Source organism: Salmo trutta, chromosome 15 (genome assembly GCF_901001165.1).
Source record: "Salmo trutta chromosome 15, fSalTru1.1, whole genome shotgun sequence".
Lineage (NCBI taxonomy): Eukaryota > Metazoa > Chordata > Actinopteri > Salmoniformes > Salmonidae > Salmo > Salmo trutta.
Genome location: NC_042971.1, coordinates 3637522 through 3648382, shown reverse-complemented (window position 1 = coordinate 3648382; position 10861 = coordinate 3637522). Strand labels below are relative to the sequence as shown.

The 10861-nt window shown below is 40.9% G+C and overlaps 1 pseudogene; it reads left to right on the top strand.

Annotated features, from left to right (window-relative positions):
* The first annotated feature begins 337 nt into the window (after positions 1-337).
* Positions 338-10861, top strand: part of LOC115149583 (NLR family CARD domain-containing protein 3-like) — a 36465-nt pseudogene continuing 25941 nt past the window's right edge.

The window sequence follows — 10861 nt, the reverse complement described above, 5'->3', positions numbered from 1 at the left end:
GTGTGTGTGTGTGTGTGTGTGTGTGTGTGTGTGTGTGTGTGTGTGTGTGTGTGTGTGTGTGTGTGTGTGTGTGTGTGTGTGTGTGTGTGTGTACTGTAATCTCATGTTTTGTCTACAGAAACCAACAGGAGAGATCAGAGTCAGAGATTCTCAGTGGTCAGTCTTCCCAGAGTCATCAAACAGACCTGGACTCTATATTCAGTGTATGTGATCCTGTTATGTACATTTGTTTTTGTTTACCTCAAGTAAAGTCTGTCAATCATTCATTAATGTGTTAATGAGAAAGCATTTATTCTCTTGCTTAACTTATTTACTTGATTTATTTCAGTTGCTTGAAGAGAAAATTATGACATTTGTGAAGAACGAGCTGAAGATGTTCAAGAGGATTCTTAGTCCAGAACTCCCAGAAGGCTTTGAGAGTCAGAAGCAGGATGAGGAAGTGGTGGATGCTGAAGATGAGAAGCAGGAGAGCAGTGCCAGAGAGGGGGCTCTGAAGATCACACTGCACGTCCTGAGGAAAATGAACCAGAAGGAGCTTGCTGACACACTGGAGAACTGTAAGATCTGTCTGCCTCATGTTGAATGCTGTTTTAAAACATTTAAAAGCTGTAGCTAAAGTACAGCTAAAGTAGCTGTGTAACTCAATGATATTGTAGCAGCCTTAACACAACACCTAGTGACCTCATCAAGTAGCAGCAGGGATGTGTTGTGGTGATTAATTTAGAGAGAGAGAGAGAGAGAGAGAGGAGAGCAAGAGGAGAGCCAGAGGAGAGAGGAGAGCCAGAGGAGAGAGGAGAGCCACAGAGAGAGCCACAGGGAGAGCCACAGAGAGAGAGACAGAGAGAGAGAGACACAGGAAAACCTGGCTCCCTGTAGAGGAAAGGCTGTGCAACCACTGCACAACAGTAGAACCTGAGACGGAGCTGCATTTCCTGACAAAATGTAAAAAATATAAAACAATTAGAGAGTGTAATTTCCCCAAATTTGAAACCCTTATTCAAGGTTTCAAAGACTTCTCTGATGAGAGTAGGCTACCCGTCCTGTTGGGGGAGGACGCAGAGAGCTGTGGGTTGGCAGCGCACTACATTGCTGCCTGCCATAAGTTGAGGGACAGTGTCTGACAGACCAACCAACCAATCCCATTGACAGTTTTGATTCTTACTATTTTCATATTGTAAGGTTGGCAATATGTACATTGCTCCATCATGCCAATAAAGCGAATTGAATTGAGAGACAGAGGAGAGACAGAGGAGAGAGAGAGACAACATTAATAATACCAATAATAATATAATCAGTCACACCAGTCTGTAATGCATTATGAAAACATTTACACATTTATACAGTCAGATAAGAGAATAAATGATTATAATTTAAAATGTTATAACAGTCCTATAATACTGTAGTTATTAAAACAGACGTAATATTAATATCCTCTGTGTTATTTCTAGATTCAGATGAGCTTGCTGTGATTTGCCAACGTGAACTCAAATCTAATCTAAAGAAGAAGTTTCAATGTGTATTTGAGGGGATCGCTAAACAAGGAAACCCAACACTTCTCAATAAGATCTACACAGAGCACTACATCACAGAGGGTGGAACAGGAGAGGTCAATAATGAACATGAGCTGAGACAGATTGAGACAACAACCAGGAAACAAGCAAGACCAGAGACTGCAATCAAATGTAACGACATCTTCAAACCCTTAACTGGACAAGACAAACGTATCAGAACTGTGCTGACAAAGGGAGTCGCTGGCATTGGAAAAACAGTCTCTGTGCAGAAGTTCATTCTGGACTGGGCTGAAGGAAAAGCAAATCAGGATGTCCAATTTGTATTTTCATTCCCTTTTCGGGAGCTGAATTTGATGAAAGGGGACAAACACACTTTGATTGTTCTTCTCAATCACTTCTCAATGGAAATCAAACAATCAAGAATCTCCAATTACGACAAGTACAAAGTTCTGTTCATCTTTGATGGTCTGGATGAGTGCCGACTGCCCCTAGACTTCCAGAAGAACAAGATCTGTTGTGACGTCACAGAGTCAACCTCAGTGGATGTTCTGCTGACAAATCTCATCAAGGGAAATCTGCTTCCCTCTGCTCTCCTCTGGATAACTACCCGACCTGCAGCAGCCAATAAGATCCCTTCAGGGTGTGTTGACCAGGTGACAGAGGTACGAGGGTTCAATGACCCACAGAAGGAGGAGTACTTCAGGAAGAGATTCAGTGATGAGGACCTGGCCAGCAGAATCATCTCACACATAAAGACATCAAGGAGCCTCCACATCATGTGCCACATTCCAGTCTTCTGTTGGATTTCTGCAACAGTCCTCGAACACATGCTGAAACATAAGAGAGAAGAGATGCCCAAGACTCTGACTGAGATGTACACACACCTTGTGGTGTTTCATACCAAACAGAAGAATGAAAAGTATCTTGGGAAAGAAGAGACAGGTCCACACTGGAGTAAAGAGAACATTCTGTCACTGGGAAAACTGGCTTTTCAACAGCTTGTGAATGGCAATCTGATTTTCTATGAAGAAGACCTGAAAGAGGCTGGCATTGATGTCAATGAAGCCTCAGTGTACTCAGGATTGTGCACACAGCTCTTTAAAGAGGAATGTGTTCTGTACCAAGACAAGGTGTACTGCTTTGTTCATCTGAGCATTCAGGAGTTTCTGGCTGCTGTATATGTGTTCCTCTCATTCATCAACAACAATGAGAATCTCATGGACAAACTGCAAACAAAGTCCAGTATCTTTTCTCTGCTGTACAGAGACAAGCCTGAAGTTACTTTCTACAAGAGTGCTGTGGATAAAGCCTTACAAAGTGAGACGGGAAACCTGGACCTTTTCCTCCGCTTCCTTCTGGGCCTCTCACTGGAGTCCAATCAGAAGCACTTACGAGGTCTACTGACAAAGACAAGAAGCAGCTCACAGAGCCATGAAGAAACAGTCAAGTACATCAAGGAGAAGATCAGGGAGAATCCTTCTCCAGAGAGGTGCATCAATCTGTTCCACTGTCTGAATGAACTGAATGACCATTCTCTAGTGGAGGAGATCCAAAGCTACCTGAGCTCAGGAAGTCTCTCAAAACCCAACCTGTCACCTGCACAGTGGTCAGCTCTGGTCTTTGTGTTGCTGACTTCAGAAAAGGAGCTGGATGTGTTTGACCTGAAGAAATACTCCAGATCAGAGGAAGGTCTTCTGAGGCTGCTGCCAGTGGTCAAAGCCTCCAGAGCTGTTCTGTGAGTACATACAATTACATATAAGAAGTATTCATCAGGAAGAAATATTATGTTTTAGAGAAAAATATGTATTATAATATGTATATTGAATAACATATTGAATAAATGCATTGATGGAAGATGAATCTGTGTTGTTTGGGAATATGAACCAAATGCATCTACCATTGTCCTTCTACACTATTGGTGTTAAATTAACAGTGTGTTTGTGAAGTCATGATGATCTCTTTGTCAGGCTGTCAGGCTGTGGAGTCACAGAGAAAGGCTGTGATTCTCTGGTCTCAGCTCTGAAGTCAAACCCCACACACCTGAGAGAGCTGGACCTGAGTAACAATGACCTGAAGGATTCAGGAGTGAAGCTGCTCTCTGCTGGACTGGAGGATCCACACTGCAGACTGGAGACTCTGAGGTCAGTATTCCTGTAGTTGGTCAACAGGTGATAACTGTTCACCAGATCCACATGTGTTTACCAGGCACACATAGTCCACACCATATGTGTTTGGACAGTGAAGCTTACAGTTTTACATTTGGTGCTATGCTCCAGCATTTTGGATTTGAGATCGAATGTTTCATATTAGGTGACAGTACAGAATGTCACCTTTAATTTGAGGGTATTTTCATACATAGCTGTGTTACTGTTAAGAAAGGAAAGCACTTTATGTATTTAGTTCTCCCATTTGAAAAAGTTGTACATATTCGGACAAATTCACTTATATTGTATTAAAGTTGTCATAAGTTTAGTATTTAGTCCCATGTTCCATGCCTGCAGTGATTACATCAAGCTTGTGATTCTACAAACTTGTTGAATGCATGTGCAGTTTGTCTTGGTTGTGTTTTGGATTATGTTTTTCCTAATAGTAACTTAATGGTGAATAATGTCCTGTCATTTTGGAGTCACTTCACTTGTATTGTCAGTAAGAATAGAAGATGTTTCTGAACACTTCTACATTCATGTGGATGCTACCATGATTATGAATAATCATGAATGAATCGTGAATGATGATGAATGAGAAAGTTACAGAGGCACAAAGATCAGACCCCCTCTGTTATTGGTGTTATTCTGTATACTTCTGGCCCTTCTTTGGACACTGTGTTAACTAACCTCCAGACGAGCTTCAATGCCATACAACTCTCCTTCCGTGGCCTCCAACTGCTCTTAAATACCAGTAAAACTAAATGCTCTTCAACCGATCGCTGACTGCACCTGCCCGCCTGTCCAGCATCACTACTCTGGACGGTTCTGACTTAGAATATGTGGACAACTACAAATACCTAGATGTCTGGTTAGACTGTAAACTCTCCTTCCAGACTCACTATAAGCATCTCCAATCCAAAGTTAAATCTAGAATTGGCTTCCTATTTCGCAACATAGCATCCTTCATTCATGCTGCCAAACATACCCTTATAAAATTGACCATCCTACCGATCCTCGACTTCGGCGATGTCATTTACACAACACCCTACTCAATAAATTGGATGCAGTCTATCACAGTGCCATCCGTTTTGTCACCAAAGCCCCATATACAGTTTATTTTGATCCCCTGCTGATTTTGTACGTTTGTCCACTGACAAAGAAAGGATCAGTCTATAATTTTAATGGAAGGTTTATTTGAACAGTGAGAGACAGAATAACAACAAAAACATCCAGAAAAACTCATGTCAGAAATTTTATAAATTGATTTGCATTTTAATGAGGGAAATAAGTATTTGGCTCCCAGGTGTCTTTTATACAGGTAACAAGCTGAGATTAGGAGCACACTCTTAAAGGGAGTGCTCCTAACCACAACTTGTTACCTGTAAAAAAAGATATCTTTCCACAGAAGCAATCAATCAATCAGTTTCCAAACTCTCCACCATGGCCAAGACCAAAGAGCTCTCCAAGGATGTCAGGGACAAGATTGTAGACCTACACAAGGCTGGAATGGGCTACTCGACCATCGCCAAGCAGCTTGGTGAGAAGGTGACAATATTTGGTGTGATTATTCGCAAATGGAAGAAACAAAAGAACTGTCAATCTCCCTCGGCCTGGGGCTCCATGCAAGATCTCACCTTGTGGAGTTGCAATGATCATGAGAACGGTGAGGAATCAGCCCAGAACTACACGGGAGGATCTTGTCAATGATCTCAAGGCAGCTGGGACCATAGTCACCAAGAAAACAATTGGTAACACACTACGCCGTGAAGGACTGAAATCCTGCAGCGCCCGCAAGGTCCCCCTGCTCAAGAATACATATACATGCCCGTCTGAAGTTTGCCAATGAACATCTGAATGATTCAGAGGACAACTGGGTGAAAATGTTGTGGTCAGATGAGACCAAAATGGAGCTCTTTGACATCAACTCAACTCGCCGTGTTTGGAGGAGGAGGATTGCTGCCTATGACCCCAAGAACACCATCTCCACTGTCAAACATTGAGGTGGAAACATTATGCTAAGGGGGTGTTTTTCTGCTAAGGGGACAGGACAACTTCACCGTATCAAAGGGACGAACGACGCGGCCATGTACCGTCAAATCTTGGGTGAGAACCTCCTTCCCTCAGCCAGGGCATTGAAAATGGGTTGTGGATGGGTATTCCAGCATGACAATGACCCAAAACACACAGCCAAGGCAACAAAGGAGTGGCTCAAGAAGAAGCACATTAAGGTCCTGGAGTGGCCTAGCCAGTCTCCAGACCTTAATCCCATAGAAAATCTGTGGTGGGAGATGAAGGTTCAAGTTGCCAAACGTCAGCCTCGAAACCTTAATGACTTGGAGAAGATCTGCAAAGAGGAGTGGGACAAAATCCCTCCTGAGATGTGTGCAAACCTGGTGGCCAACTACAAGAAACGTCTGACCTCTGATTGCCAACAAGGGTTTTGCCACCAAGTACTAAGTCATGTTTTGCAGAGGGGTCAAATAACTACTTCCCTCATTAAAATGCAAATAATTGTATAACATTTTTGACATGCGTTTTTCTGGATTTTTTTTGCTGTTATTCTGTCTCTCACTGTTCAAATAAACCTACCATTAAAATTATAGACTGATCATTTCTTTGTCAGTGGGCAAACGTACAAAATCAGCAGGGGATCAAATACTTTTTCCCCCACTGTACTACCCACCACTGCGACCTGTACGCTCTCGTTGTCTGGCCCTCGCTTCATACTCGTCGCCAAACCCACTGGCTCCAGGTCATCTACAAGACCCTGCTAGGTAAAGTCCCCCCTTATCTCAGCTCACTGGTCACCATAGTAGCACCCACCTGTAGCACGCGCTCCAGCAGGTATATTTCCCTGGTCACCCCCAAAGCCAATTCCTTCTTCGACCGCCTCTTCTTCCAGTTCTCTGCTGCCAATGACTGGAACGAACTACAATAATCTCTAAAACTGGAAACACTTATCTCCCTCACTAGCTTTAAGCACCAGCTGTCAGAGCAGCTCACAGATTACTGCACCTGTACATAGCCCATCTATAATTTAGCCCAACTACCTCTTCCCCTACTGTATTTATTTATTTAGCTCCTTTGCACCCCATTATTTCTACTTTGCACTTTCTTCCACTGCATATCTACCATTCCAGTGTTTTACTTGCTATATTGTATTTACTTTGCCACCATGGCCTTTTTTTGCCTTTACCTCCCTTGTTTCACTTCATTTGCTCACATTGTATATAGACTTATTTTTCTACTGTATTATTGACTGTATGTTTGTGTAATACCCTTGTTTGAACCAAGTATTGAGTTTATTTGTTATAATTAATTGGTATTATATTTAAAAGATGATTGAATTGCTCCTAAAATGTAATGTTGTTAATGCATTATGCTTTTTGAAGAAATATGTATTTAATGTATAAGTGAATAGTTTGTTTTACTTTGAAGTTGAAGTTTTGACCAATAAGGTCGCTTGTTAAGTTGTGGCCAATGGGAGTTGACCTGGTTAACGGGAGGGAAAAAGACGTTGATGAAAGGATGGTCGTTTTACCTCAGGACGGTTGGTGAAGAAAAATTATAAAACAAGACGACAGAACTTTGATACATAATTGTTTCAATTTAATGCATGGGATGGTTTATCCTGATTCAATAACAGAAACCTATAATCATTTAATCTGAAGTTAATACCCTATTGTCATAACCCTAGATAGTTTACAATAGGAATTCTTATTGGAGATGTCCTTCTCACCTAACATCCCATGCTGCTGAGATACTCTACATATGTTAATATTGTGAGAGTCATATTCAAGCCTGGTGAGAGGGTTACATTTGTTTAACTCCATGTGTAACTCTGTGTTGTTATATGTGTCGAACTGCTTTGCTTTATCTTGGCCAGGTCGCAATTGTAAATGAGAACTTGTTCTCAACCTGCCTACCTGGTTAAATAATGGTGAAATAAATAAATAAATTGTTAATGGTGAGAGGTTAGCATGTTTTGTTGTAGCCTCTGTTATTGGTAATGGTGAGAGGTTAGCATGTTTTGTTGTAGTCTCTGTTATTGGTAATGGTGAGAGGTTAGCATGTTTTGTTGTAGCCTCTGTTATTGGTAATGGTGAGAGGTTAGCATGTTTTGTTGTAGCCTCTGTTATTGGTAATGGTGAGAGGTTAGCATGTTTTGTTGTAGCATCTGTTATTGGTAATGGTGAGAGGTTAGCATGTTCTGTTGTAGTCTCTGTTATTGGTAATGGTGAGAGGTTAGCATGTTTTGTTGTAGTCTCTGTTATTGGTAATGGTGAGAGGTTAGCATGTTTTGTTCGATCCTCTGTTATTGGTAATGGTGAGAGGTTAGAATGTTTTGTTGTAGTCTCTGTTATTAATAATGGTGAGAGGTTAGCATGTTTTGTTGTAGCCTCTGTTATTGGTGATGGTGAGAGGTTAGCATGTTTTGTTGTAGCCTCTGTTATTGGTAATGGTGAGAGGTTAGCATGTTTTGTTGTAGCCTCTGTTGTTGGTAATGGTGAGAGGTTAGCATGTTTTGTTGTAGTCTCTGTTATTGGTAACGGTGAGAGGTTAGCATGTTTTGTTGTAGCCTCTGTTATTGGTAATGGTGAGAGGTTAGCATGTTTTGTTGTAGCTTCTGTAACTTTCTCACTCATTATTATTCATGATTCATTCATGATTTTTCTTAATCATGTTATCATCAGGATGCTTTTAATAGTGTATAGAAACATGTTATCTACTCACTTGTAAATAAAATGACTCCAGTCACCATCTGTAATGAACACGATGGGAGACAGAGAGCTGGTTTCAAGCGCGGCGCTCAGCAGGTATTTATCGTAAAGGACCACAGGAGGAGGCAGGTAGCTGGGTCCAGGGGCAGGCAGAAGGTCATACACGGGGTCCAAAAAGGCAACAGTACAGGCAGGGAAACGGCAAAAGGCATCATTAGTGAGGCAGGCAAAAACTATCATTCACGGGAGGTGTAAATTACGGGAAATGCAGCACTCCGACTAGCCTTATATCACAAAACAAACAATACCTCACAATGATGGGGGTGCAAAGAACTGAACTAAATAGAGTTTGATAATGACATACAGGTGTGTGAACAGGTGATCAGAATTCAGGTGACTGGGATCTGGAGAGTGAGCTGCGTTCAGGGGGATCTACGTGTTTGAGAGTGTGAGCTGGAAGCAGACGTTACACCATCCACCATTTTAATATTGGGCAAAACACAACCCAAAACACAACCAAAACAAACTGCAAAATCAATCAACGAGTTTGAGTCACAAGCTTGATGTAGTCACTGCGTTGAAGGAATATCGGATCAAATACTCAACTTGTGACTACTTTAAGCCACTATGAGCGAATTGGTCAGAAAACATATGACTTCTTTAAATAGGGGGACTAGATACATAAAGTGCTTTCATTTTTCTAAACGGTGAAACAGAAATGTATGAAAATATCCTCAAATAAAAGGTGACATTATATACTGTCACCTCATATGAAACATTTGATCTGAAATCCAAAATGTTGGAGTTTAGAGCCACATTTAAAATGTTATCTTCACTGTCAAAATAGATATGGTGTGGACTGTATACTCAATACAATCTAAATCTGATACCTCACTGTCTGTCTTTTGACTGATACTGCTTTTAAACTGGTCTGGTCAGTCTACTCAAATATTTGTACTGTACATATTTCTATCTGCAGGCAAAACTTTGATAATTTGTAATTTATAATATGATACATTAATTTCTGAATAGATATGGCAGGTTTCAGGACACTGATGTATCTGAATATGTTGAAGAAATATACTGCCACTAATTTCACAACCAAAGAATATCAGTGTGATTTTAATATGATTTGACTCTTTGCAGGCTGTCAGGCTGTGGAGTCACAGAGGAAGGCTGTGCTTCTCTGGTCTCAGCTCTGTGGTCAAACCCAACACATTATTTGTGCAGGGTAACAGTGTAAACAGAGAAAGCTAAGCGTATCATTTTAATACAACCTGTCTGTTATTGTATTTCTTCTGTGTTGGCAGACTCACTGACTGTAAACTCACAGACACATCCTGTAAAGTGTTGGCCTCAGTTCTCAGTTCAAACCCCTCACACCTGAGAGAGCTGGACCTGAGTAACAATGACCTGAAGGATTCAGGAGTGAAGCTGCTCTCTGCTGGACTGGGGAATCCACACTGCAGACTGGAGACTCTGAGGTCAGTATTCCTGTGGTTGGTCTCTGTTATTGGTAATGGTGAGAGGTTAGCATGTTTTGTTGTAGTCTCTGTTATTGGTAATGGTGAGGGGTTAGCATGTTTTGTTGTAGCCTCTGTTATTGGTAATGGTGAGAGGTTAGCATGTTTTGTTGTAGCCTCTGTAACTCTCTCACTCATTATTATTCATGATCTTTCTCAATCATGTCAGTCACAGGCTTGATGTAGTCATTGCAGTCAAAGAATATGGGACCAAATACTAAACTTTTGACTAATTTAATACACTATGAGTGAATTGGTCAGAAAACATATGACTTCTTCAAATAGGGGGACTAGATACATAAAGTTCTTTTATTTTTCTAAATGGTGAAACAGACGTGTATGAAAATATCCTCAAATAAAAGGTGACATTATATACTGTCACCTCATATGAGACATTTGATCTCAAATCCAAAATGTTGGGGTTTAGGGCCACATTTAAAATGTTATCTTCACTGTCAAAATAGATATGGTGTGGACTGTATACTCAATACAATCTAAATCTGATACCTCACTGTCTGTCTTTTGACTGATACTGCTTTTAAACTGGTCTGGTCAGTCTACTCAAATATTTGTACTATACATGTTTCTATCTGCAGGCAAAACTTTGATAATTTGTAATTTATATTATGATACATTAATTTATGAATAGATATGGCAGGTTTCAGGACACTGATATATCTGAATATATTGAAGAAATATACTGCTACTATTTTCACCACCAAAGAATAGCAGTGTGGTTTTAAAATGATTTGACTCTTTGCAGGCTGTCAGGCTGTGGAGTCACAGAGGAAGGCTGTGCTTCTCTGGTCTCAGCTCTGTGGTCAAACCCAACACATTATTTGTAAACGGGTAACAGCGTAAACAGGGAAAGCTAAGCGTATCATTTTAATACAACCTGTCTGTCATTCTATTTCTTCTGTGTTGGCAGACTCACTGGCTGTAAACTCACAGACACATCC